The sequence below is a fragment of the Pongo pygmaeus genome, chromosome 10 (assembly GCF_028885625.2).
Source record: "Pongo pygmaeus isolate AG05252 chromosome 10, NHGRI_mPonPyg2-v2.0_pri, whole genome shotgun sequence".
Lineage (NCBI taxonomy): Eukaryota > Metazoa > Chordata > Mammalia > Primates > Hominidae > Pongo > Pongo pygmaeus.
Genome location: NC_072383.2, coordinates 122,706,974 through 122,732,161, shown reverse-complemented (window position 1 = coordinate 122,732,161; position 25,188 = coordinate 122,706,974). Strand labels below are relative to the sequence as shown.

The window sequence follows — 25,188 nt, the reverse complement described above, 5'->3', positions numbered from 1 at the left end:
AAACAGAAGTTCCACTGTGAGTCATGGAGATGCTCACTCTCACCCTCTACTCATGCCTCCTCAGGAACAAGGAACACTGATGAAGTAACAGAAAAAAATACGATTTCCTCAGGATACAATTAGGATACCTAGAGAGAGTCAATGCACAGAAAGAACAACAACATGAGAAAACCTACTTTCCTGCACACTCTGCCTTTTCCTTATCCTTCCCTTTGGCTGACTACTGGATTTGTCTCCCTCAAGGGACCAGTCTTTCACAACTGGCCAGGGGTTCTTTCTGATCTGAGGTCAGGCAGGAACTAGCTGGGGGAGGGAACACAAAAGGAAGCACAGAGGTTTAGTTCAGATTAGCTCTAGTGCTCATTTACTAAACTTGCTTCCTCCTTCCACTGTGGTAGTAAGACCTAAAGAGACAAAATTCATGCTCAGGCCCAGAAGAAAAGAAGAACAGACCGGAAAGCTCAAGGCACCCTCAAGAAGAGGCATAAGGAACACCTGAAGGTCACAGGGGCCCCAGCCTAGCCAACTAAAAGAAGGAAGACAGGTTGGGCCCTGGAGAACAGGTAAAATGAAAAGTGGGTAATTAGCAAGACCGCCCTCAATGATGCTGGCAGTAGGAGTAGCAACAGTAGTTAGGGGGTCAAAAGTTATGGATTTGTGATTCTGACTAGATTTGTATGCATTTTTAAAAATTGTGGTAAAAAAACACATAACGTAAAATCTACCATCTTAACCATTTTAAGTGCACAGTTCAGTAGTGTTACATATATACACACTGTTGTGAAACAGATCTCCAGAGCTTTCTCATCTTGCAACACAAACTCTGTCCCCATTCAACAACAACTCCCCTTTTCCCTCTCCCCGAGCCCCAGTAACCACCATTCTACTTTCTTGACTCCATGAATGTGACTATTCTTAAGTGCCTCAAGAGTCTGGCTATTTTTATACCTGGGTCACAATTCGTAACATGTATTGTCTGGCAAACCAAAGCAAGCAAGGGAGAAAGATTTTTGAGTAGGCTCACTCAGGAAGCACAATGTGCAAGAGCAGGTGACCTCTTATAGCCAAAAATCAACAGAGATGATGAGAATCCTAAGAATAGATAGGATTTGGTCATTAGAATTCAGTATCTGCATGGACGGACAGAAATTTATTGCCACTCCACTCTCAGAGAGGGCCAGGGAATGGTCACAACAAATTATGCAGAACTCTGGCCTTCAGGCTTTTGATCTTGTAGGACTGGCACTGGAGGTTGATCCAGTGCTATTCTGAAAATGTATGTTATTAATGGTTAATATCAAGTCTGGCCAGAGGGCTCAGCAAACACCCCTAACTTCTAGGTACCCTAGATGGACATGTACACAGGACTGAACTGAAAATACAGAACACTTTATTATTAGCTGGGCCTGTGAATCCAATTCCCAATGCAGCATTCCATAAGGTAGGCTGGATCACATGGAGAACTCCTTTTCCCTACATTAGTGGCAATTTTAAACTGAGACCAAAGCGCACACAGGAATGAAAAGGAATTCATAAAATATTAGACATGACTCTTTGGTCTTAACACTCATGATAAAGACTGGCTGAGGTTACCCAAATCAGCACAGGAGAGAATGCAGCCAGAAAGAGACAGAGAAGAGAGAACATTTGCCCTTGTGCCAGGGTCCACTTGCCCCCGCTTCTAAATAGGTCAGTCACTTGGAAACCAATCCAGCACATGGGAAAAGAGAGAAAAGGAAGAGAGGTGGTCAAGACCTTTCTGTGCAGGGGCAGCCCCAGCCTTACCACTCTAGCCACATACAGACAGGAAAAAGAAAAGACATCACACATCCACATAGGCTTAGCCTTCTAACAATGCACAGTCACTAGACCCACTAGGACAGAGGCCAACAAAATGTGCTTTACCTCCCACAGCCAATCCTCCTTGTTGCATGGGAAAGTGAAGTCTGGGAAGGCAGAAGCCCAGGGCCTGAGAAACCAGCCTCTGGCAGCAGGGGAAATGACAAGAAGCTCATGCCCCCAGAAGCCAGCAACTACCAAGACAAGGGCTTTCCTTTCTCTTGCTGCCCAGCTATGCACGGAAATAATGTACAATTTCATGATGTCTGTGAATCACAGAGATCTAGACTGTATGTTCAACTGGAGTATTCTGGATTTCAGCAATGACCAAATAGAGATAAACAAATATCTGTCCTATATATGTTGCCTTCTTGAGTTGACCCAAAGAAGTGAAAAATCTTTAAAAAAGAACAAATCCAAAGAGAAAAAAAAGAAAAAAAAAGTTGTGCTGGGAACACAATGACACACAGAATCAAGTCTGCACAGATTGATGTGAAACCATAATCCTCAGGTAAGAAGATTTTCAGGAACTCATATTTAAGGAAAAAGCTATTATTCAGGCATTGGGGAAAAAAACCCAGAAATTTATAAAGCAACTGAGCTTTTAAAAAGTTTTGATAGCTTGGTGAGGATAGGAACAACAGAAGAAAAAGACAAAGGGTAGCATGAGATCTAGAATCCATGCAAGGCCTCCAAGATGGCAGAAGAAAATGGGACAACTGAAACAAAGTTTTAATAACCAATGGTTCACATGGAAAGAAGAAAATGAAGATCCCAGGGAACAGAAAGAGTTGGACAAAAATGTTTCTGACATCTTTAGAGTAAGGAAGGTGGTCCAAGATCTGGGGAATCCAATGCCAGATAAAGGCGAGAGGTCAGGAAGAGCGTGAGACACGGAGAGCTGCTTCCTCACTGAGCCCCAAAGGGCACATGCTCAGAAAAAATTCTAGAGACAGCTTTGGCTTAAAATACTCAAGGGGGATTCTCCATCTAGGACAAATGGTGAAACAAGGGGAAAACTTACCACAGTGACAGGATCAAAACCCCCAAGACATTCCAGAAGAACAGGCAGAGGCAGGGCCCACAGTGGCTGAAGGACTACAAAGGCCTTAGGATCCTGCTGGATGGGAAAAATGCAGAGAGAAAAATGGGTTTATTTATAGAGAATTTAGGATCACAAAATGTTTTCATGAACTAGCTATTATAAATGTGGGGGTTCCAGCTCAGAAGATAGGACAGACCCATTTACATCTGGGATTTATATAAATATATGGGATTCAAGGCATGGAAGTCCAAAGAAGGGATGAGCAAATCCGAGAAACCACAGAAAGGAAAATCCAGGCACTCTGCACAACTTTCCTCCAAGATATAGGTATCCCAGTATCACAATTAGTCTCGTGATGGGAACCTGATCCAAAATGAGTTTAAGGTTCATAGGTATAAGATAACTGACTCAGACTGGCTAAAATGCCAGGGAGTAAACAATCAATAGTGTTTTTTCATGGATTTTCCAGTCTCTCAGGGTGCTGAAGAAGCACCAACTGGAGTCAGACTGGGTGAGTTCACGTCCTGGCCCTACTGCATACCTGCTGTGTAACCTTCACCTAAGAGGTTAAGAATGAGTTAATGGAGATAATAAATGCAGCTGATCTTATAAGGTAATTTAAGGATTAAATCAATTAATCCATGAGAAGTACTTGAAACACTGCCTGGCAAATTTTAAGGGCTCAACAAAGCTATCATTATCATTATTTTATTTATTCCATCTACTACCTCCCCGCTTCTGCTATATTCTATAATTATTCAGAAAAGTTTAGGTATAGATCTCAAGATCTAGCTTTAAGTTTGGGGAACTTCACTTTCCCCTGGGAGTTATATTAAGGAACTTAGGTTCACACTGCTGCCGTATCTACATGTGGATGGGACATTCACATGTTTTTCTAGCTGTTGTCAATCTGGGGACAGTGCTGAATTACAGTATGCCTCTACAGCTCCCCAGAGCTTTGGGGGAAAGGATTATGAGAAAGGCATGTGGTTAGAATGATCCAACTTGCTAATAGCTACCTGAAGTTGCTATATCATTTTCAGCAGAAATCACTAACATTAGAAATAGAGTCCTGCAGACTATGCTGAGTGGCCCTGCACTGTCAGAGACTGAATAAAACGGGAAGAAAATGGAAAAGTGAAAATGCTTTCAACACATTTAGCTATTTTAGTTTCTCTGTGGGAATAAAGGTTCAACTTACAATGAAAGCTGTTAGGAGGATAATATTTAAAGGGCAGGAATACATTTGGAGGAATTTCAAGTGGTCTTGATATTGGGCCAGGTTTTTTCCTCCCTTACTGAACTATACATGCCAATCATGGTGCCTGCTAGCCTACAAATCCTACTAATAGGAACTGCTTCAGCTTTAAGGGTAGGCCCAGGCAGCCATCGGCCTCATGACCACTTCTGAGACCAAGTGCAGACATCTGACCCAAGAGCTTAACTCTGACATATGATGTGGCTTGGAACAACAATAAAAGCAAAACAAAATCAGATTCCCTCTCTCTCAGGAATCTAAGCAATACTGAGAGAATGAGGTTATCAGCTGTGAGAGATGAAGCTGAGAGGTTATGATCCGCAAAATGACTGCGGAGGTCATGAAATCACAGCAAACCAAAGTTATGAGGAAATAGAATCTAGAAGCAAGGAGGAGCTAAAAGGTTGGAAAAGACATGCAGAGGAGGGAAAAACAAGCCAGATGGCAGCAAGAGGAGAAAGACACAAAGAAATGAGCGATGCCGTGAGAGACCCCACTGTCCATGGGAAGACTGTGGCTTGTCTCTGGACAGCCTGAGTTCCTCATGAGTCTGATCCACATGCATCCTCCAATACACCCCTTGTACAGAAAGTGGTCTGAATGAACCTCTGTTCTTTGCCACAAAAAATCCCTAACTAAAACACTTCCTTCAACTCCCCCTTAAGACGAAGTTTTCCCAGGAGGTGCCTCAGTGCCACAAACAAACAGATTCCGGGCAAGCCCACCCCCTCCCGCCCCCCGCCAGACATGCCTAGACATACTCAATGTCCACTTCCCAGCAGAACAGGGATGTCTTATCTCTAGGTATATAGGCGCAGTCCCTAAGGCTCATGAGCATCTCGAGGACCTATGTAAATGTTTGAGATCTGAAAAAAAACATTACTAGATGCAAACCATGAAAATTGCAAAATTAAAGTTAATAAATGTTAAATGTCTACAGCCAATCAAAGCTTAACTCATATGGTTTTGTACAAGCTAATTTTATGTGGGACATGGGTGATTTAATGTTTGATATGACATAGTAAACGCCTCCAAAAGTTTAATGGCTTAAGGCCTTCACAGGTCTTCACACCAGTCCCACAGCAGCGGACGTGTTTGGGCCTAAGCTGGAACCTGCCATTCCACCCCTTGGATAAGTGTATGCTTAAACAGTATGCCTGGCCACTCAAACTGGGCACTCAGTCTAAAGTGAGGGGTCAAATCCCACCTCCCAGATTTAAACACAGTTATTTTACCACTTCTGATATTAGGAATCTGTTATCTTTTCTTAATAAAATATTTTAAATAAGTGAAGCCAAATAACTTCTATTAGCCATACTATTAGTTTTACCAAGAAGTTTTTTTAAATGTCATTTATGATAGCAAATGGTCTCATAGATTTAAAGGATTTAACATTTGACATGTGTCAGAATAGTAAATCAAAAATCAGTCACATTTACTCTCTCCTGCAAGAACTCCCTCAAATGTCATGAATAGACCTAGACATTTTCTTCCTTCTGGTCAGATTTTCAATCTGAGAAGAGTAGGAAGTGGCACAAAAGTTACATGAAACTTAGATCTTATATTCTGAGACGATGGTGTTAAAAACAAAAAAGCAAATATAATCCTTTCTAGAGTCACTGTTGATTACAGCTCTAATTTCATATGCACAGATAAGCGACATGTGTTCTCTGGAGCCATCCCCCGACTAAGACCAATTCACTCTTTTCACTTTCACCACTGAGCTCCTCCACAGCATCTATAATACCTTCTGTGTGTGCCTCCTACACACCATTCTGCACCCCCACCCCCACTACAAAACTGCTCTCAAAGTCAAATCTCGGGGCCGTTCCTCCTGCCTCACCCTGAATCCTAGTCTACGGTCTCCTCAGCTCCCAGTTCCCTGCACATTCTCATTTTTCCTCTGGCCTTGCTGTTTGTGTCTGCCATCTCAGATGCCTACGCCTAAATACAGGAGTCCTCCATACAGTATGTCCTGTCTCCATTTTTTAGCTCGACTACCTGCTTGGCTGGAATGATGACCATTTCCATGATGATGATCCACAGTTTCTTAACACAGTTTTTTCTTCTTACCTGTATCTCCAACTGCCTACTAGAATTATTTCCCCATCATTCCACGATAAACTGAAAATCACTACTTTGCCAAACTCAAAGTCCCTATAAAAGGCAACTTCTTCCCTCAACAAATCTCCCAGGCAAAGAACTTTGAAACCAACTCTCTCCTCCTCCCTCAGCCCCCAAACCCCTTTCAACTGTTTTCTTTCTGTGCTTGTTTCTTCCCTTCGGCATTTAAACACAATGCAGAAGTCTCCTCCGACCTTAAGGAAAAACAGCATTTAATCTTAGGCCTTCTCTAGCTACCCTGTCTCCCTGGACCCACCCTCCATTTCCCCATCCACCTCTTAAAGACTGATTTTTCCGGATTTCTATTGCTTCACTTCCCACTCATGCCTGAATTCAACACCACACCCACCGAGGTTCCTCTCATTGTCGGCCTTCTCTTGGCCAATCCAAGGGCACTTTTTGTTCTTTATCCCACTGGACATTACTGGCCACACTCCCTTGGCTCCTTCTGTGACCCTACGGCCTCTGTGTTCTACACTCACTGCATAAACCCGGTATTATCAGTTGGCGGGGCAAGCTCTTGTAAACACTAGTACATTCCCGTGAGTTCCATCTCCCCTCTCCTCTGCTCCTAACATCTACACCAGTTTCAACCATCTCGCCCACTGGTTCTCAACTCTGGCTGTGAAAGAAAGCTTTGCTAGGAGTCCACATTTCAACTGTTCACAAGGCCTCCAGAGGGCACTCAAACACCTGCTCAGAAACCTCGGCTCTTCACACTAAGGTGTTAGGACTTGAAATCAATGTCACAATGGGTTACTACCTCTAGTTGCCAAGCATCATGAAAATACATGCAACCTGCTTTGTGCAGGTTCTCTGATTCTGTGAGTCTGGAGGCTTACCACAAGGTCCTAGTCCTATCACAATGTAAAGTTATAGTATTAAAAGTAATTTATTGAATATCGGTTAACTGAGAAACTTGACATGTTTTCTAGCCAACACAGAGTACTTTGAATCAATGAAATATTCTTAAACCCCCATCAAGCTCAATCCTAAACATATTTGAACTACACATCCAAAAGTGATATTCTGAAAGCCAGAGGGTCATACAGAATTTACTCTGCAGAAGAAAAATGGTTCCAATTATTTCTATGAACTGATGTATTGTTAACCTAAGTGGCAGGGTTCATCATCTTTGGGACAGGGGTCTGCTCTGGCTACAAAGGCTTCCTCACAAGCTCTGTCACAATATCATAGAACACACTGCAAAATAAGATACGGAAATAAGCTATGATTATTTTATGAACTTTCAGGGGTATGAAAAATAAATGAGTTCTAGAATAGCTTTACTGAATTTCTTATATTGTATCAGGTGACACAAGAGACACTGTGTATTTCAGAATTAGAATAAAGGTGTAGAAATGTTTTAGTATTAAAAAGCAATACGAATTATATTTTTTAAATTACATTTCGAATGCTTCTACTACATCTTCAAAATTAAATTGTATTTAAAAAATTCTCTTCTTTCAGTGTCTTACAAATGAGTAATCATAGCCATTGGTTCCACCTTGTGACTCTCCCACATGGATTAGCTGTAGCACAACTTGCTTGCTTTCTTTTTTTATTTTTTTGAGACAGGGTCTCGCTCTGTCACCCAGGCTGGAGTACAGTGGCATGATCATGGCTCACTACAGCCCTGCCTTCCAGTGATGCTCCCACCTCAGCCTCTTAAGTAGCTGGAACCACAGGTGTGTGCCACCATGCCTGGCTAATTTTTGTATTTCTGGTAGAGACGGAGTTTTGCCATGTTGCCCAGGCTGGTCTCAAACTCCCAGCCTCAAGTCATCTGCCTGCCTTGGCCTCTCAAAGTGCTGGGATTACAGGCGTGAGCCGCCATGCCCAGCAGACACAACTTTCAACCTGGGCTGAAAGAGTTCAATTTGCTAAATCTAAGATTCACTCCTGATCCCTTTATTACATCTCTAGGCCGTTTGAAACTACTGCTCCTGTCCATTCTTGAAACTTTCTAACTTCCAGGATGTCTCTCCTCAGTGTCCTCATCTGCACTCCCTTCTAGCCAGTCCACCAGGCTCACACTAAATGAATCTGTTCCTGTAAGCTCCGCAACAGTAAAACCAATACAGTGAGCGCGGAATCCAAGCTAAGCCAATCAGATTGTCTTTCTGGAGAATTTGGAATTGGGAAGTGGGAAGTGGAAAGACTGGGTCTGTGATGTCAGCTGGCAGAAGTTATAGTTTCAGAATGGCCTTCCAGAGTGACCACCTGGGGTCACATGTGTTATTTACTGCCAAGCAAGACAAGAGATTAGGGGGAGGGTGGGCACACATAGAAGCATAGGGCAGACACACAGTGAGCAGGAGAAGCCAGGGAGATGAAGGCAAAGAGCACAGCCACACTGACTGCCGCCAACTTCCCAGTGACTGGGCCCCAACCTCTAATGAAGACATCTACCTTCCTCTCTAATGACTTCTGTTATCTTGGCAGGCACTTTCTCCGCTACCTTATCCCCACTTGTCCTTCAAGGTAACCATGCTCCAGCCATACTACTAACAGCCAGGTGGGCACTCACACATGGATGAAAGGGCACCACTCTGCCTATTTCCTGGCCTGCCCCTATGTGGAAGGGACCAGTTTACCAAGATGAAGAGAAATCACTCCAAGAAGTCAGGTGTACTCTGACAACAGGATGACTAACAAAAGGACCACTAATGCGCAGAGGAACCTCCACCACCCACTCAGCAAGGCAAGAATCTACCCAATGAACCCCAAAGACAATCATGGTATTACCTGAAGTCAAGGTCATGCAGTCTCAAATAATTCTATGTGAAAAACATCAATGGTCCAGTCTATCTAGACAGATATGCCCCAATTTACAGACGTACAACTATATTGCAAGAAAAATTTACCATGTAGAAATATTGATTTTAATACCATAGCTATGTATAGTATCTGGTCATTCTTACAGCAAAACATGTGTACTGTAAAATTATTCTTTGTAAATCCTCTTCATGAGACACCTATGTGTCCTGTAAGACCTTCAAACTCAAGTATATCCAAAACTGAATCAGTCACTTTCTCACCAAAGCCTACTATACTCCTGTCTTAATCTGTTTTCTATTGCTTACAAGAGAATACCTGAAACTGGATAATTTATGAAGAAATTTATCTCTTACAGTTATGGAGGCTGAGAAAGCCCAGGGCCACATCTGGTGACAGCTCTCCTGCTGGTGAGGACTCTCCAAAGAGCCCTGAGCCGGCACAGGGCATCCCACGATGAGAGGGGGCCGAGCATGTTAACATGCTGTCTCAGGTCTCTTTTCTTTTTATAAAGCCCCCAGGTCCCCTCCCATGACCACCCATTAATCTATGAATGGCTCTGCCCTCATGAGCCAAAACTCTGAAAGGCCCCACCTCTCAACACTGTCACATTGGGGATTAAGTTTCAACATGAGTTTTGGAGGGGACAAATATTCAAACCATAGCCAATTCCCAACTACAGTAAATGAGTCCACTCTCCCCTCAATTGCCCAAGTCAACATCACTCACTCCCCCCCATCACAAAGGTCTAGCCACTGTCTTCCAAATACCTCTGGAAACTCTCCACTGTCTACCTGCATTGTCTCAACTTAACTCAAGCCACCGTCATCTTCCCTGGAATTCTACAAAAGCCTCCAGTCTTGCTTCCCTCTAATCCATTATCTACTCTAATGTAACCTTCTAAAACGCAAAATGGATTGTTCTTACCCTACTCACAAGTTTTCAATGGGTCCCAATCATTTTCAGTGTAATTTCCAAATTTATTCATATGGCTTTAACCAAAAAAAAAGTGCTCATGTCTATTTGCCATGTAGCTATCATGTCCCAGATATAATATACTTTGTTAAATCAAATGTTCCATCATACATGTAATACAGGTACATGTAATCTTGGCAAATACAAAAAAGATTATTTAAATCACCCGACATCCTACTGAAGTCCACAATTCTTAAGATTTCCATCTAATTTCTTCTACATATTTTTGCCATTCATAGGTTTTACTGGAAGGCTGCTGGGACTTTTTTGGGGGCGTTTTAATTATATCATGTATACAACTGTGCATCCTGATTTCCTTCCACTTAACACTATCATAAGCATTTTAATGTATTTTCTTCATAAACATTTTTAATGGCAATGTTATTTGCCACTAAATACATGATATAGGGGATGTATCATAACCATTCTGCCAACTGTGCCCGTAAATATAATTCTACAATATACATATTTTGTGCAGAAAGCTTTTCTCTGTATTTAAAAATATTCTTTTGATGGTTCCTAGACCATCAAGAAATGTAAATGACTTTAAGACTCTTGACACATATGGCCAGTGTAACATAAGAGTGTGTCATTTTTACCACAGCCTCTTAGGTACTAGGTACTGAATATTTTTGTCTAAATTTAGACCTTTATGAAATTGGTGATAAATTGTAACATCTTCATTACAAAAGTAAATGCCCATTGTAAAAAAAAACTGAAGCAATGCAAACATGTGTGATATGAAAAACCAGTGTCCCCTAGGCTTTTCCCATGAAGTAATCAGAATTAAATGTTTTCAGGTATTCTAGTCTTTTTCTAATTCTTATTCAGAATATATACATATACACACACTCACCCTTCATTATTTTGTTTTGTATCTTACAAAAAATGAGATTAAGCTTGCTTGTTTGGCTCAACAGTATATTCTAGACATCCATACAGGCTATGTCAGTACATACAAATCTACCTCTCTATATAAAAAACTAATAGGCTAGACATGGTGGCTCATGCCTGTAATCCCAACACTTTGGGAGGCCAAGGCGGGATGATCACTTGAGGCCAGGAGTTCAAGACTGGCCTGGGTAACGTGGTGAGACTCCGTCTCTACAAAAAAATTTAAAAATCAGCCAGGTGTAGTGGTGTGTGTGTGTGTGGTCCCAGCTACTTGGGAGGCTGAGGCAGGAGGATCACTTGAGCCTAGGAGGCTGAGGCTACACTGAACCACATTCCGTACCACTGAACTCCAGCCTAGGCAACAGAGCAAGACCCTGTCTCAAGACAAAACAAACAAAAAACCCCACGAAAAACAAAACACTACTTGATATTCCACAGTATAGGGGTACCAAAATTTATTGTGATTATCTTCCATTTTTCCTCATTATAAATGATGCTGCAATACACGTTGTTTATATTAACGTATGTCCTCCTATGAAAATAGCACAGATTCCTTGAAGTGTAGCTGCTAAATCAACGTGTACTTTTATTTTGATAAAATTCTGCCAAAATTGCCATCTAAAAACGTGGAACAATTTTATGTCCCAACAATGTATTAGGTGTCTCTTTTTTGCCTGATGCCCTCCTCCCAACTAAAAAATCTAGTTTTTAAATTTCCATTCTCCTAATCACAATGAGGTTGAATTTCTCTTCACTGTTTGAACACTTTTATTTAAGAACTATTCATATCCTCAATTCATTACCTAATTTGTTAATTCTGTTTATCCTTTATACATGCTACAGGTTGTTTTCCCAGTCCATCACTCTGTAATGCTTTTTGTCACAGAATTATCAACTGTGATTATAGTCAAATTTATCAATCCTTTCATTTATGATTTCAGGTCTTGGTCTTACCTAAATGGCCTACCTAAAACACATAATTTCCAGTGTATCCTTCTACATAACAAATTCTCTTATATTTCCTTCTAATACTTTGATAGGTTTTTTTAGTTAGTGCCTTAATCCATCTAAGTTATTTTGAATGTGATGAAGTAGGATCTTTCTTTCTAAATAGTCATTTATCCCTATACAACATACTGAATTATAATTTCCCAACTGTTGCAAAATACCAACTTTATCATATCCTAAATTCCGATATAAAAATGGCTCTGTTACTGGATTCTACTTTGCTCCAGGCGTCAATCTGTCTATTCTTGTGTTCACCATTTATATTACTGCAGCATTTCAGTATGCTTTGATGTCTCATATAGCAAATCCCCCAACACTACTTTTCCATTAAAAACATTTGTCATTTTTTTGGCCATTCTAGGACATTTACTCCTATAAAAGAGTTTTAGAAGCAATTTATCAAGCATCCAAAAATAATTCCCACTGGGATTTCAACTGTAATTACATTGAAATCATAGTTTAATTTGGAGAGTACTGCAATCTTTACAATGATGACTTCCCCTCCAGGAACAAGTCTGCCCATTTATTTAGGTTAGCTTTTAAATCATTTAGGTAAAAGTTTTTACTTCTCTTCATAAAGCTTTGGTACATTTATGTCTTACTTGTAAACGTTTTCTAGTTTTGCTGCTATTCAGAACAGAATCTAACTTTTCTATACAGTAATTAGTCATTTGATTATTAATGAATTACACAGCTTTTCCAGTGTTTCACAAGTTATATTTCTATCCAGTGAACCGTCTATTCACATCCTATAAACCACCTGTGTGTGGCTCTTCATTATTTTCTTCACCAATTTGGATGAGTTCTTTACATATTGAAAATACTAACTCTTAGCTTATCATTTGCCACAAATATTTTCCACCTTATGACTTGGGTTTTTTTTTCCCTTCTCTTCCTAAAGAATAAATTTTTATGTAGTCTAATACACTAATTTTTAATTATTATTTTCTCTATTGTTTCTAATAGCAGCAGCTACTTACAGATTTGAGTGCCCTGTAGGTGCCTGGCCCTTTATCTCTTACTCTCATAACACCTGCAAAGTGGGGATTATTTTCCTCACTTAAAAGATTCCAGTTTAGATACATCTGAGTCTAAAGCATGTGCTCCATCCACCTTAGCATGTAAAACTCCTCTTTCCAGATGTTTAATATTTACTTACATTTTCTTTAGACTCAGGGGGCATTTGTAATGATTTCATTATTATTTACTACATTTCCATATAAAAAAGTATATTTCTGGGGTGCTGAATAAGTTCCAGTGACCTATATGGATATTTTACAGCCAGAATGATACTGTTTGAATGAATGTGGCTCTATAATATGTTTAAATATATTTGTCTCACCTCATTACTCATAATTATTCTACCAAGTTCACCCCAAAATGAACATCTCCATAACATGCAGACATCACAGCCCGGAAGATGGCCTCTCTTTCTGTTCAAGGTACCCCTTCAGACCTTTCAGGATACTTTATGGTCTCCTCCACAGAGTGCACACTTGACTCTCTAAGGTTGTGCCTACACGGTTCACTTGTTTTGCTGCAACCTGGTCAGAGGCAGTTTCTTGTTTAGGGTTTTGTTTTTTTTTTTTGGCCATTTTAGGTTCTAGTAGGTTATTTCTGGTATTCAGAAAGCTACTAATTTTATACATATACTAATACATGGTCACTCCATCAATTTTTTTGTCTAATAATTTTTGTTATTGTTTTCCTAGTCAATAGCATCTACAAATATTTCCCTTCATTTTAGAGCCTCACTTCACTCCTACCTCATGTATTACTGCTTTGTCAAAACATACAAACCTTGTTAAATAATGTCCCAATTTTTAATTTGACTCGCTGATACTTTTAAGTAGACAACTAGTTTAACATTTATGTGTACTTTTTGCATACAAAGTACCTTTTTATTGCTACTTTTATTTATCCCCACTTCTTAAAAATTAGAAACAAGGATTTGTGGGGTTTTTCTTTTTTTGTGAGACAGAGTCTCCCTCTGTTGCCCAGGCTGGAGTGCAGTGGCATGATCTCCGCTCACTGCAAGCTCCGCCTCCCGGGTTCACGCCATTCTCCTACCTCAGCCTCCCAAGTAGCTGGGAATACAGGTGCCTGCCACCACGCCCGGCTAATTTTTTGTATTTTTAGTAGAGACAGGGTTTCACCATGTTAGCCAGGATGGTCTCGATCTCCTGACCTCATGATCCACCTGCCTCCCAAAGTGCTGGGATTACAGGTGTGAGCCACTGTGCACGGCCAGGATCTTTTTTTTTTTAATCAAACATTGATTTGACCTTAGTGTAGCTGGTAACGTGAAGTCAATGTGAATTCCAAGGGAAAGCTCATGTCTCTTTCAGACAGCCCTCTGAGACGGCCAACCCGGTCTCCCCACTTCTACTCTCCACGCCCAACACGCCCCCACATCTTGCATGCAGCGACTAGAGTGGCTGTTTAAAGATACAAATCTGATTACGTCACTCCTCTTCGTAAATCCCAACCCATATCATGGTTTCCCATTTCACTCGGGATAAAATACAACCACTTTAACCTGCCCTACATGACCCCACTTTATCTGGCCCCTGGCCTAGCCACTCTTCCCCTTCACCTCCATAGTCTATCCACATTCATTCTTTCAGTTCCTGGAATGGGCAAAGCTTTTTCCCCACTTTGAGGCCTTCCCACATGCTGTTCCTCTGCCTGGAAAATTATCCCCCACTTCCCTCCACACTAACACCTACGCACTCTTCAAATCTCAGCTTAAATCTTATTTATACAGAAAAGCCTTTCCTAGGCCCCTTCTCTCCAATCTAAAATTTGGTCTCCCCTTTTTTATACTCCCTCATAGCAGGTGCTTCTTAACTTCCACAGCAGATACCAGTGTGTGATCACAGGTGTAGTTGTGTGATTGTGTTTAAATTCCGATCCCCTCCCCCTCACAGATCATAAGCTTCAAGAGAACAAGAATAAGTTGATTTTGCTGGCCACACTACAGGCACTCATACATATCTGAAAGAAAGAAAAATACGTACAAAGCCCGTAATCGTATCTCGTACATCTTAAAATGTTACCCATCACATCATTCAATCATTATTTAAATGATTGAAATATTAAATCTCAATATTAAAACTCTTTCTGATACAGCCTGCAAATTTAGTAACAATCCCTTTTCCCTGAAGGACATAAAAGCTAATCTGAATCTGCTGCTGCCACAGAAAAATATACGTACAACTTACAACTCTAAGGAAATAAGCTTAAATATTGTAGTGAGAGTATTGTCTAGTGTTCAGTTTGCTAATATGTTTAATCACAGTCAACTAATTTATACGCCTTATTTTTTAAGGTATGTAAAAGCACTAGGGGCTGGGCACAGTGGCTCACACCTGTAATCCCAACACTTTGGGAGGACTGCTTGAAGCCAGGAGTTTGAGACCAGTTAGGGCAAGATAGTAAGACCCTGTCTTTACAAAAATAAAATAAAATAAATCAGCCAGGTGTGGTGGCACATGGTTGTAGTCATTCCTAACTACTGGGGAGGCTGAGGCACGAGGATCACTTGAGGCCAGGAGTCCGAGGCTGCAGTGAACTAGAATCATGCCACTACACTCCAGCCTGGGCAACAGAAAGAGACCCTCTCTCTCTCTCTCTCTCTTTTTTTTTTTTTTTAAAAGAAGAAGAGGAAGAAAAGAAAGCCCTAGGAAAAAATGCTTTGCAAAATATTGTTTAAGAAGACTAATGTATCGTCAGGACTTGATAAAAATTAATTTAAAAAATCACAAATTAAAAAGCATTCAAAGTTGACTATCTGTAGTGCTCTGTGATATGATATGATACACACACATCTGGTCAAAAAATATAAATGATACTGCAAATAATTTTTGGATAACAAAGGCTAATAAAACCAACCTTTATATACTACTTTACATTCTACAAAACATACGCACTGTATCACTGAACTCTACGGAGAAGACAGAGCAGGCCATTTACAGAAAAGAAAACCGAGGTTTGGTGTGATTCAATGTCCTCCCAAGGTCACACAACTTCTAAGTGCTAGAGTCAGAACTACCATAGGGGAGGGGTGGCTGCTTCCACATGTAAATTTCTTAACCAAAAGAGAACTTCATCATAAATGCCGAATCTCGATAATTAGCGTAGATGTATGCTCCTATCACCGAAATTTCATCTCATCAGAGAACCACCACCAGCGAAAAAGCTGTTTCAAAGTTAAAACTTAAACTGCTATCAATTTGGGAAATGGCTAAACCATGATATACTGAAACTATGGAACATGGTGCAGCAGTTGTTAAAAAAATGACTTGAAGCATTATATGCTAAAATTGAAAGTTAGGGTGCAACAGTCCTTGTTAAAGCAGTCAAAAATGATGTTAAGTGCACACACGTAAAAGTACTCCAAAAGATCTAGAAGGATAGACACCACACACATAATAGTCGGCATCCCTGGAGACAGAGGTTGATAGTCAAAGACAAAATGCCATCTCTGTGATAAGCTGTTTTTACAAAGAAAATGTACTACTCTGCTAATTTAAAATTAATTTTTAAATTTTTAATTAACCTGCGAGTTGAACAAGGTCAATTTCCTGCTCTAAAAAACTATGCGTCTATGAAGGAAATAGGAGCCCTCTCTAAATAAGAAGACAAAATGCCTAAAAACCGTTTCATCTTGTGAAAACAATAAACTGTAAATATCAGAAAACGTTCCTTGAAGAAGGCAATAGCTCGGAAATCTGTTTTCAGTATCTGGTCTCCTTTGTTGCAATAAGACAGCCCATAAGCAATCTAGCAACCAGAACAGTTCAGTTCGGAGCAGGCTCCCGGGGAGATTTAGTTGTTAGAGTTCGGCAAGAAAGGTTTCACAAAGGAGCTGAGTTCTAGGGGAAATGAGCGGGGATGTGGCGGAGAGATGGATCCGGATGGGAAAATGTCTGGGAGGGGGGTATACGGAGTTCATGAGAAGACGGGGACAGTGAGAAAACTGCAGTCGAGTCCTGGAAGGGGTGAGAACGCCTGCGGAGGCGGGAGTCAGAGGGAAGTGGACAGCGCCGGCAGCCAGTTTACCTGGGTGAGAATCCGGCCCTTGTTGTGGTCAAACAATGGAGGCGTCCGGCGGCAGCAGCCTTCTGCACTGGTTACGCGAGGAGTTCCTCATCACCTGAGCGGGATGCTCGCCTCCTCTGCCGGACGCAGGGCGCCCTGAAAAACACACAGCACCCCATGCAGCCGGCTCCTCCGCAGTCGCCCGGCTCCCCGGTCCCCTGGCGCGGCCATGACCGCCTCTCCCGGGACCCGCCTGGAAGGGCTCCAAGGAGCGGCTCCACGGGCGACGAGGGCGGCCGCGCTCCCCCTTCCCTCGGCTCCAACAACAATGGAGCCTGGCTCGGGAGTCCGGCTCCCGAGGGGCCTCGCCCGGCCTCGCCCTGCCCGCCGCCCAGCCCTCGCTCGCGCCGGCCGCCATCTGCGCCCCCCGGCCCCGCTCCCCCGCACTGCGGGCCCGCGGCAGACCACCCGAGGCCCGAAGGGCGGCTTCTCAGCCCGGGGCCCGCCCGGCTGCGCGGAGCCGCTCTGACCTTCCCCGCCATCCCCAAGGGCCGGGCCGGCCCGAGGCCCATCCTCCGGGATGGGTTGTTTTTCTTTTCTTTAATCCACTCCACCTCCTTCCCACCCCCAGCCCGCTCCCTGGCCCCCGGCCCCCGCCTCCCTCCGGGAAAGAAAGAAAGACTGCAGCCCGGCCGCCGAGAACTCACTCCAAGTGAGGGGAGTCAGCGCCCCAGGCCGCGGGCGCCGCGCACCCACCTCCCTCTCCTTAGGGACACCTCACAGGTGCGCCTCCGAGCCGCGCGCGCGCGCGCTCCGCACACCCAGACGCCTCCGGGGGACAGCGCGCGTGCGCACGCACGAGCCCGGGGAGCCCCGGGGGAGCGGGGGCCGCACGCATGCGCGGCCACCCGGCCCGCGCCCCCACCGCCCGCCTCCGCCCCCGCCCCCCAGCCCTGGCCGGGCCGGGCCCGGCCATCCCCCACCCCCGCGCCCGGCGCGCGCGCTCCCGCTCGCCTCCCTCACTCCTCCCCGCGCCCCCGCCCGGGCCGCGTTACCCAGGGCAACCGCAGTGCGGCCGCACCTGAGCTGTGCGCCTGCGTCCCGCGGGCCCGACCCTCCCTTCCCCTCGGCCCTCGCCCCTGCCCCGCCGCAGCCGGGCGGAAGGGGGCGTCGCCCCTCCTCGCCAAGTGAATATCGGCCCGCCGCCCCCGCCGAGTCCGGCAGACACAGACCCGCTGCCGCGCCGGCGCTTAGCCCGCCGGGTCAGCGCGGGCAGGCCTAGCCGCCGGCCCCGTTCCCAGGGTGCACCGCGGCTAGCGCTCGGGTGGGAGCGGGCGAGATGCGCCGGGCGGGCGGTGCCCACTGACCTCCCTCGGCGGCCCGGCCCGGGCAGCGCCCGAGCCCAGGCAGCCCCGCCCGCCGCGCCCCGCCCAGCCCATGGGCCACGGGCCCCCGCCGCCGCCCGCCGGGAGGACCGAGCCTAACAGGGCAGCCGCCTGAAGGAACGCGACGGCGGCGCCCGCAGGTGAGGCGGGGCCCGGGGTGTGTCGAGTCCGGCCCCGCTCACCTGGCAGCGCCGGCGGGGGCGGAGGGGCCGGGCAGGGACTTCGGAGTTCGTGGCGAAGACTTTAAAAACCCTCCCCGCCGGGAGACGGGGGACGGGGTCCTCCTGCCCCACCTCCGGGGCTTGGGAGCCGCGTTAGCTCCCCCAGGGGCAGGGGTGGCCCCGGGCGAAGGCAACTCGGGGGACGGCGGAGTGGGGGAAAGAGGGTCCCTGAGGCTCGGCGACCCCCGCGCCCGCCTCCGCGGGGGTCCGCCGGCCCTTTCTGGGGAGGGGGCTCCCCGGCCCGGGCTCCAGTCCAGGGTGTGGACCGGCCGCGGCGCGCGCCCACCCCAGTGCCAAGGGGGAGGAGAGGCCGGTCCCGGGGCGCTCCTGGCTGCCCCGGGGTGGGATCGCAGGGCGAGGGATCCGCATTGCAGGTGCACCAGGAGCGCCCCGGGGCCTAGCCCGGCTTTGTCTGGGATGCTGTGGGGAGGAGGCCGTCTGAATCCACATCGCCTTTTTAAATGCTTGTTACCACCCGGGGAACCTTAGAGACCCTCCCTGACAAGTTATATCGCCTCCCGTCCTGGTAGCCTTTCCGTAAGTACACTACCTGCCAGCCCCTTCCTAAAGCTTTGATGCGGCTTTAGTTTACTCTGAGTAACGATTTGCCTGTGATTCGTGAAACGGAGCAGAATGCACAAACGCAGCAGAGCTCCAGGCTTGGCTACTGGGCTGCCGTCTGCTACGGCGAGTGAGTTTCTCTAACTTAGGTTTTCATGCTGATCTGTATTGTTTCATTTCAAGTTTTGGTATTTAGCAGTACGATCTAGTCCACTAAGGAAAATTAGGCGGCCAGAGAGAAAATATAACCGTGCTCTGTAGCTTAGGTTGCAGTAGTCGGTTTTATAACAAAATACAAGCTACCAGGCTGTAATACTTTAACATATTACGCATTTCCAGAAACCTGTAAGAGTATTAAAACTAGGATTGCCATTTTAAAACTTTTACGTTTGAAATTTATTTAAAGAGCATTGGTATTGATAAAACGACTTTTCTTTTTTTTGTTGTTCATCAAGAATTCCCATGCATTTTCTCGCCATTGCATTGTAAGGAAAAAGATGCTAACGTTTAAAGTGCCTTTTACCTCCAAAGATGTTTTGAAATGTATGTAACTGTTTTGGCTAACTGTTCATCTTATGTGAAATATGCTTGGAAGAAGGCTTTAAAACTCGTGATTATATATACGAGTATGCGTACATATACATACACACCACTGAAAAATCTTAAAATAGTTTTGTTACTCCTCTGCGTATTATAATTATTCAGTAAATTTAGTTTAGGTACATTTAAGATCTAAAGTACAGGACAATTATTTGTGTGAGATTTTTATTGTAACACATTTTAAATACATCAGTTTAACAAATAGGTTTTTTTGGAAATTAGATATTTTTATTAACTCTTTGAAAAACGAATCATTCATCTTGGGTTTATAACTCTTTCATCTGCCATGTTGGATAAATTGCCAAATTGGATAAATTGATCTCAACTTATCCAATTATCTTTGGATAAACTGATCTCCACATAATTACCTAATTGGTAGGATGCCTTTGCAACGATACTGACCTTAATAAAGTGTTGATGCTTTTAAAAAATACTTAAAAAAGCATTTTCTCGTATTTCTGGCAAGAAAAGTCATGGAACTTTTTTCCTTCTATCTGGAACAAGGTCAGCCATAAATAGTTTCTAATACGTAGTGGGCACACATTTGGTAACTAAGATTAATTATATCTACTGAATTTACTGAATTCCATATCCTTCAAGGGCAGTGACTAGGTGACTTTGTATCTTCACACACCAATGTTGCAGTAAATGTTTGAGTCAGATTGAAGTTTCATCCCGGCTAGGTAGGTGATAACTTAATGACACCCGTTTCCACATCTTCAGCTTTGATGTTTCAACCTGCAGAAGGATTTGGGCACGGAAGTGGCTGTGTCCTAATTGTCTTCAAATATTTGAAGGTCTGTCATGCAGCAAGGGATTTCATTTATTTTGAGTAATTATTGAGTACAGAAAAACAGATTTCACTTCTATATGAACGCAAAACTTGTTTATGGTGAGAACTAGCGGTGGAAAGAAGGGGCTGCTCCTTCCCTAGGGGCTTTTGGGATCAGCTGGTTCCCCACTTGGCGTGAGTGGCTATTAGGAGGTATCACAGAGGTATAGGAGGGTCTTTCTGAGAGGGACTCCTGGGTATTCCGATGGCAACTGTATTTGAGGACTTCTGTACTTCCCTTTTAGCACTGTGGCTTTTGTTTTTTGTTTTCTTACGCTGGCTTCTACAGTTGTGGACGTAGCAACATCCGCAGACACCTACATGAACCCTAGGAAGATTTTTTAGTAGATTAAAGACCCACCTGCTATCAAAGATGATTCTTAGTCGTGCTTTGCATTTGTATGGCACATTACAGGGAATAAAGCACTCTCGAATTCAATGTGTTTTAAAAGACTCTTTTTAATTATACATGATTTGTATTTCTTTCTTTGACTTTATTTTCTACAATAAACATTGAATCAAGAGGAAAATTACCCTTTTCTAGGAAGGCAAGCAGAAAAGTCTTTTTTAAAAGCTGTTTTTAAAAAATGGGATGGTGCCAGTCATTCTTTGGAGAGCCAGCAAGTTGTGAAGGTGAATCATTCTTTTACTTGGCTGAAAACATTTTTTAAAAGATACTGAATAAGGCCAGAGGCAGTGGCTCACTCCTGAGGCCGAGACGGGCAGATCACGAGGTCAAGAGATCGAGACCATCCTGACCAACATGGTGAAACCCCATCTCTACTAAAAATACAAAAATTAGCTGGTCGTGGAGGCGCAGTAGTCCCAGCTACTTGGGAGGCTGAGACAGGAGAATCGCTTGAACCCAGGAAGCAGAGGTTGCAGTGAGCCGACATCACGCCACTGCACTCCAGCCTGGCAACAGATGGAGACTCCGTCTCAAAAAAAAAAAAAAAAAAAAAGACTGGATAAGAGATGATATGAGATGATTCTTGTGCTTGCTCCGCATTTTAGTTTGTTTATTTCATTACTCAAACATGACTCAAGTTTCACAGCAAAAAGTCCAGTCATATCCACCTACATTAAGTTGCATTGGATGTTTTTTCAGTATGTCTGCATGGTTTTTAAAATATGCTGGCAGCTGAAGGTAAAACAAAGCCAAGAAGTAGAATTACAGCAAGCCGAAAAGCTTAGGGGAATTGGAGCTTTGTGTTTGAAGAAGAAAAACATGTGCCCTATTTGTATGAAACCAATCTTGAGAATGACGGTTTTATCAACAATGGGAATAATGATTTATCTATTATAACAAAGATTCGGCTACTGAGTGTCAATCTAATACATGTATTAAGTGGGTCAATGAGGTGGGGACTCCAGTCTGTGGGTAAGAAGCAGAGCAGAGTTGCCTGTGAACACCAGAGTGCCCAATACACAAGGATTGAAGTGCAGCAAGACAGTAATGAGGCCCATTGAGGTAAACCAAGATCTGACCTCTCCAGTTTAGGAAGAAGAGGAAAAAACAATTCTGAATTAATGTCTGCATGGACTTAACTTTTTAAATGTCTTTTAAAGTAGTTACTCTCTCATTCTCTAGCAGATGAGTTTGTTTCATGCTTTTAACTTTTTAAACGTCTTTTAAAATAGTTTACTCTCTCTTGTTCTCTAGCAGATGAGTTTGTCTCATGCTTTTAACTTTTTAAATGTCTTTTAAAATAGTTACTCTCTCTCATTCTGTAGCAGATGAGTTTGTGTCATGCTTTTGTGTCTCTTACCCATTAGCTGACTTTGGGTGTGATAAGTGACTAAGACTCCTCAAACTTTGAACAAGGAATATACCATTTATTTATGCTGTATGCATGAAGGGAAAAGAGATGAATATCAAGTTTTTCTGGCCAACCAAGAAATAAAACCTTAAGTGTTTATTCTTTCTGGAAAAAAAATCACGGATACTACTTAAATATTATTACCAGGACAACAAATTAGCAAATAAGGCAACCAGTTAGAAAGCAGCATTTTCAAGGTTAAAGGTTGCATTTTAAAGCTTTTAGCCATGACTTCTGAAGGGATCGCACAAACATCTTAAAAGACTTCTTTGTTAATCAGAAAACAGTTTACATGCAAATTTCCACACTGGAGAGCCGACCAAGATCAATACTTTCATGATTATTCCCAACTTACTGCTTTATCAGAAAGAACTTTACTACAAAGCAAGAAGTGTCTACTCTTCTGTGAAGGAGTAAGTTTTGTCCTTGTTTCTGAAATTCTTTATTCTAGCTGAATTCTCAAGACTGAGCAGTGAACTTCCATTGGTTAGCACCAAATAGAGCAAGCCTGAGTAAGCTGCTTACAAAAAGGGGAAAAAACGACAGAAGAAAACTTTTAATAAATGGAATATAAGGCACATAATACTCTGCTTCTACAAATTTTCTTTTTGTTGCCTCTTTGGCAGCACTTAAGGTACTAAATTTAGGTCTGCATAAAATCCATTATCCTTTGCTCTTCAGATTTCTTCCCCAATCTATTTCTAAATGCATCCTGTGCCCTTCTCATTTACTATGCAGGTAAGAGAGTTTATGAGAAGTCATTAAAGCCCATGTTCTTAGGTAACATTGTGTAAGCATTAACGCTACATGTAAATTGTCATTTTCAATATTATTACAATACTGTCTTTCTTAAAGTTGCACATTTTACCTAGAAATCTGTGGCATCATACTCTGAAAAGACCATCTTTGATATAATGCAGAGGACACGTAAAAACACTGGGTTCCCAAGAGAAAGTTCCATCTGTGTCATACATAGCATAATTATCTTAGGCTCTCCATATTTTTCTAATGATAAATGAACGTAAGAGGTTAGGCTCATGCCATACCCTAAACATTGAAGGAGGCTTTTTGTAACTCCTTTCTCTTCGGCTGTCACACACATCAACCCAGATGAAAGGCACTGCTAGTGTTTCTGCCTCGGTGGCTAGTAGCATGGGAGAGCAGATACACTTTTTAAAAATAGCCAAGTCTTGCACATTGATAAGAAAGATGGAGAAAGGTTGGAGTTTTTTGCTCAGTTTTGTGTTCCCATAGATGAGAACATAGCAGAAGTTATTAGGTTTGGCCTGTCATTTTCAAGGAAGGTCAGTATCCGATACTGAGTCATCTTTATCTTCTGGTTGAGTCCCTGTGACAAGACCAGAAGGTTCTAGTAGAATAGAGCAGCAGCTTTCTGGCATTAAGGTACTTGCTCATTGACATGCCCTATTTTTATTGCTCTCCGGGGAGGAAGGATGTGTAATCCTCCTCAGCCTCTGCAATGTGATAGATTTCAAGTGAGGAATTGCTTTCCATCAATAAAGCAGTCAAGTCAGTTTTTGACAAGTTTATTAGTACAGTAAGACTGTGGTATCAGGACCCAGTTCAGAGGTGAACAAAGCCAAACCGTATTGTTTGAGGGCAAAGGCAGGTTTTTAGGGGAGAGACAAAATAAATATCCAAGTAGAAACAAAGCTAGAAGTGAGACCTTGGAGATAGGTTGAGAGCTGTCTATTTGGAGGTGTTCTTGTGTCTCATCCCTTTTTGCAGGATGGAACTCAGAGCTTTGGATGACCATTGGCTAATTCTAGAACACTGCACTGAATGTTACTCATTAGCAGGCTGTGGTTAGAGCAGAGTGCCTTTCCAAGTAGTCTCAGGATGCCAGTGGGACCTGCCTGTGCAGTGACCATCTTGAGTCTGAAATTTAAGTGGAAAGCAGCAAACTAGCCATTCCTGTGTTTAGAGGAAAACTGAGTTTAGTTAGAAGGTGTCAAGTCGTTGGGGCCAGCATATTCCTACTGAAGAAACTGGGAATCTTCGGCAGATTAGTAGCCAGCAGAACTGTAGAGTCCCTGAAGGAAGGTTGAAGTGATATTTGCACTGCTGAACCACAGAGTGAACCTGGGAATGAGATACACTGACACCCTCATCAGTGCTTTCCATCAGTGTGCAAGACTTAGCTATTTCTCAAAAGAACACAGCTTCCTCTCGCATGGAATGTCCTATCATTGGGGATGTAACCAGAAGCCTCCAAAGCCTACTCAGTTTTTTAGGTGAAGATCCCAGATTTTTGTCACAACTCTCATGGTTACATTTATAGGTAGGGAATCCAGCCACTTCAGTCCAGTTTCTGAAAATTCCTGGCTAGGTTATTTTTCACAGTTCCTTTTGGACATTTTACCAACTCTTCTGATTGTGGACAAGACAGTGAAGGCATTGATGAATATGTAGGGATTTACAGCTTTGTTTACAATCTAATCTGGAAATTATGTACTCCTATTACAAATAGACACACTTAATGTACCAAATCTGGAAATAAAATATTTCAGAAGTCTTTTTGACAGTCATTGTGTTAGCCTTTGCATGCATCTTCTACACCCAGTGAAATTACTAAAGCATTCACATGAAAACCCATTTTTTCTCATTTGAATAAAACTAATCTGAATATGCTTATAAATGCCTGCCTCCCACCCCACAGCCCCATCCATAGATAAGCTGCTCTCTTTGTCTTTATGGCTACTTCCCACAACATGAATGGACAGGTCGAACAACTCACACAGTGCTGTTGAGCTACACTGGTAAATTTGGAGCATGCCACCTACA

General features: G+C 43.2%; 2 protein-coding genes across 23 annotated transcripts in view; one reads left to right on the top strand and one right to left on the bottom strand.

The window, feature by feature from the left end:
* Window positions 1-18,319, bottom strand: part of ZNF664 (zinc finger protein 664) — a 102,728-nt gene extending 84,409 nt beyond the window's left edge. For 3 of the 19 annotated variants that reach the window (XR_010122761.1, XM_054443995.2, XM_054443994.2), the window contains exons 1-3: window positions 17,672-17,895; window positions 16,986-17,120; window positions 2,864-2,959 (exon numbers count right to left, since the gene is read on the bottom strand). The gene's annotated coding sequence lies outside the window, so the exon portion shown is untranslated. Of the gene's footprint in view, window positions 1-2,863; window positions 2,960-16,985; window positions 17,121-17,494; window positions 17,575-17,671; window positions 17,931-18,196 lie in introns of those variants that run through there. The other 16 variants (XR_010122754.1, XR_010122750.1, XR_010122759.1 and 13 more) reach the window with 14 other exon arrangements.
* Window positions 18,320-18,350: 31 nt separating this feature from the next.
* CCDC92 (coiled-coil domain containing 92) overlaps window positions 18,351-25,188 on the top strand; it is a 34,985-nt gene continuing 28,147 nt past the window's right edge. For 3 of the 4 annotated variants that reach the window (XM_054443993.2, XM_054443988.2, XM_054443991.2), the window contains exon 1: window positions 18,351-18,489. The gene's annotated coding sequence lies outside the window, so the exon portion shown is untranslated. The remainder of the gene's footprint in view (window positions 18,490-25,188) is intronic. The other variant, XM_054443990.2, reaches the window with a different exon arrangement.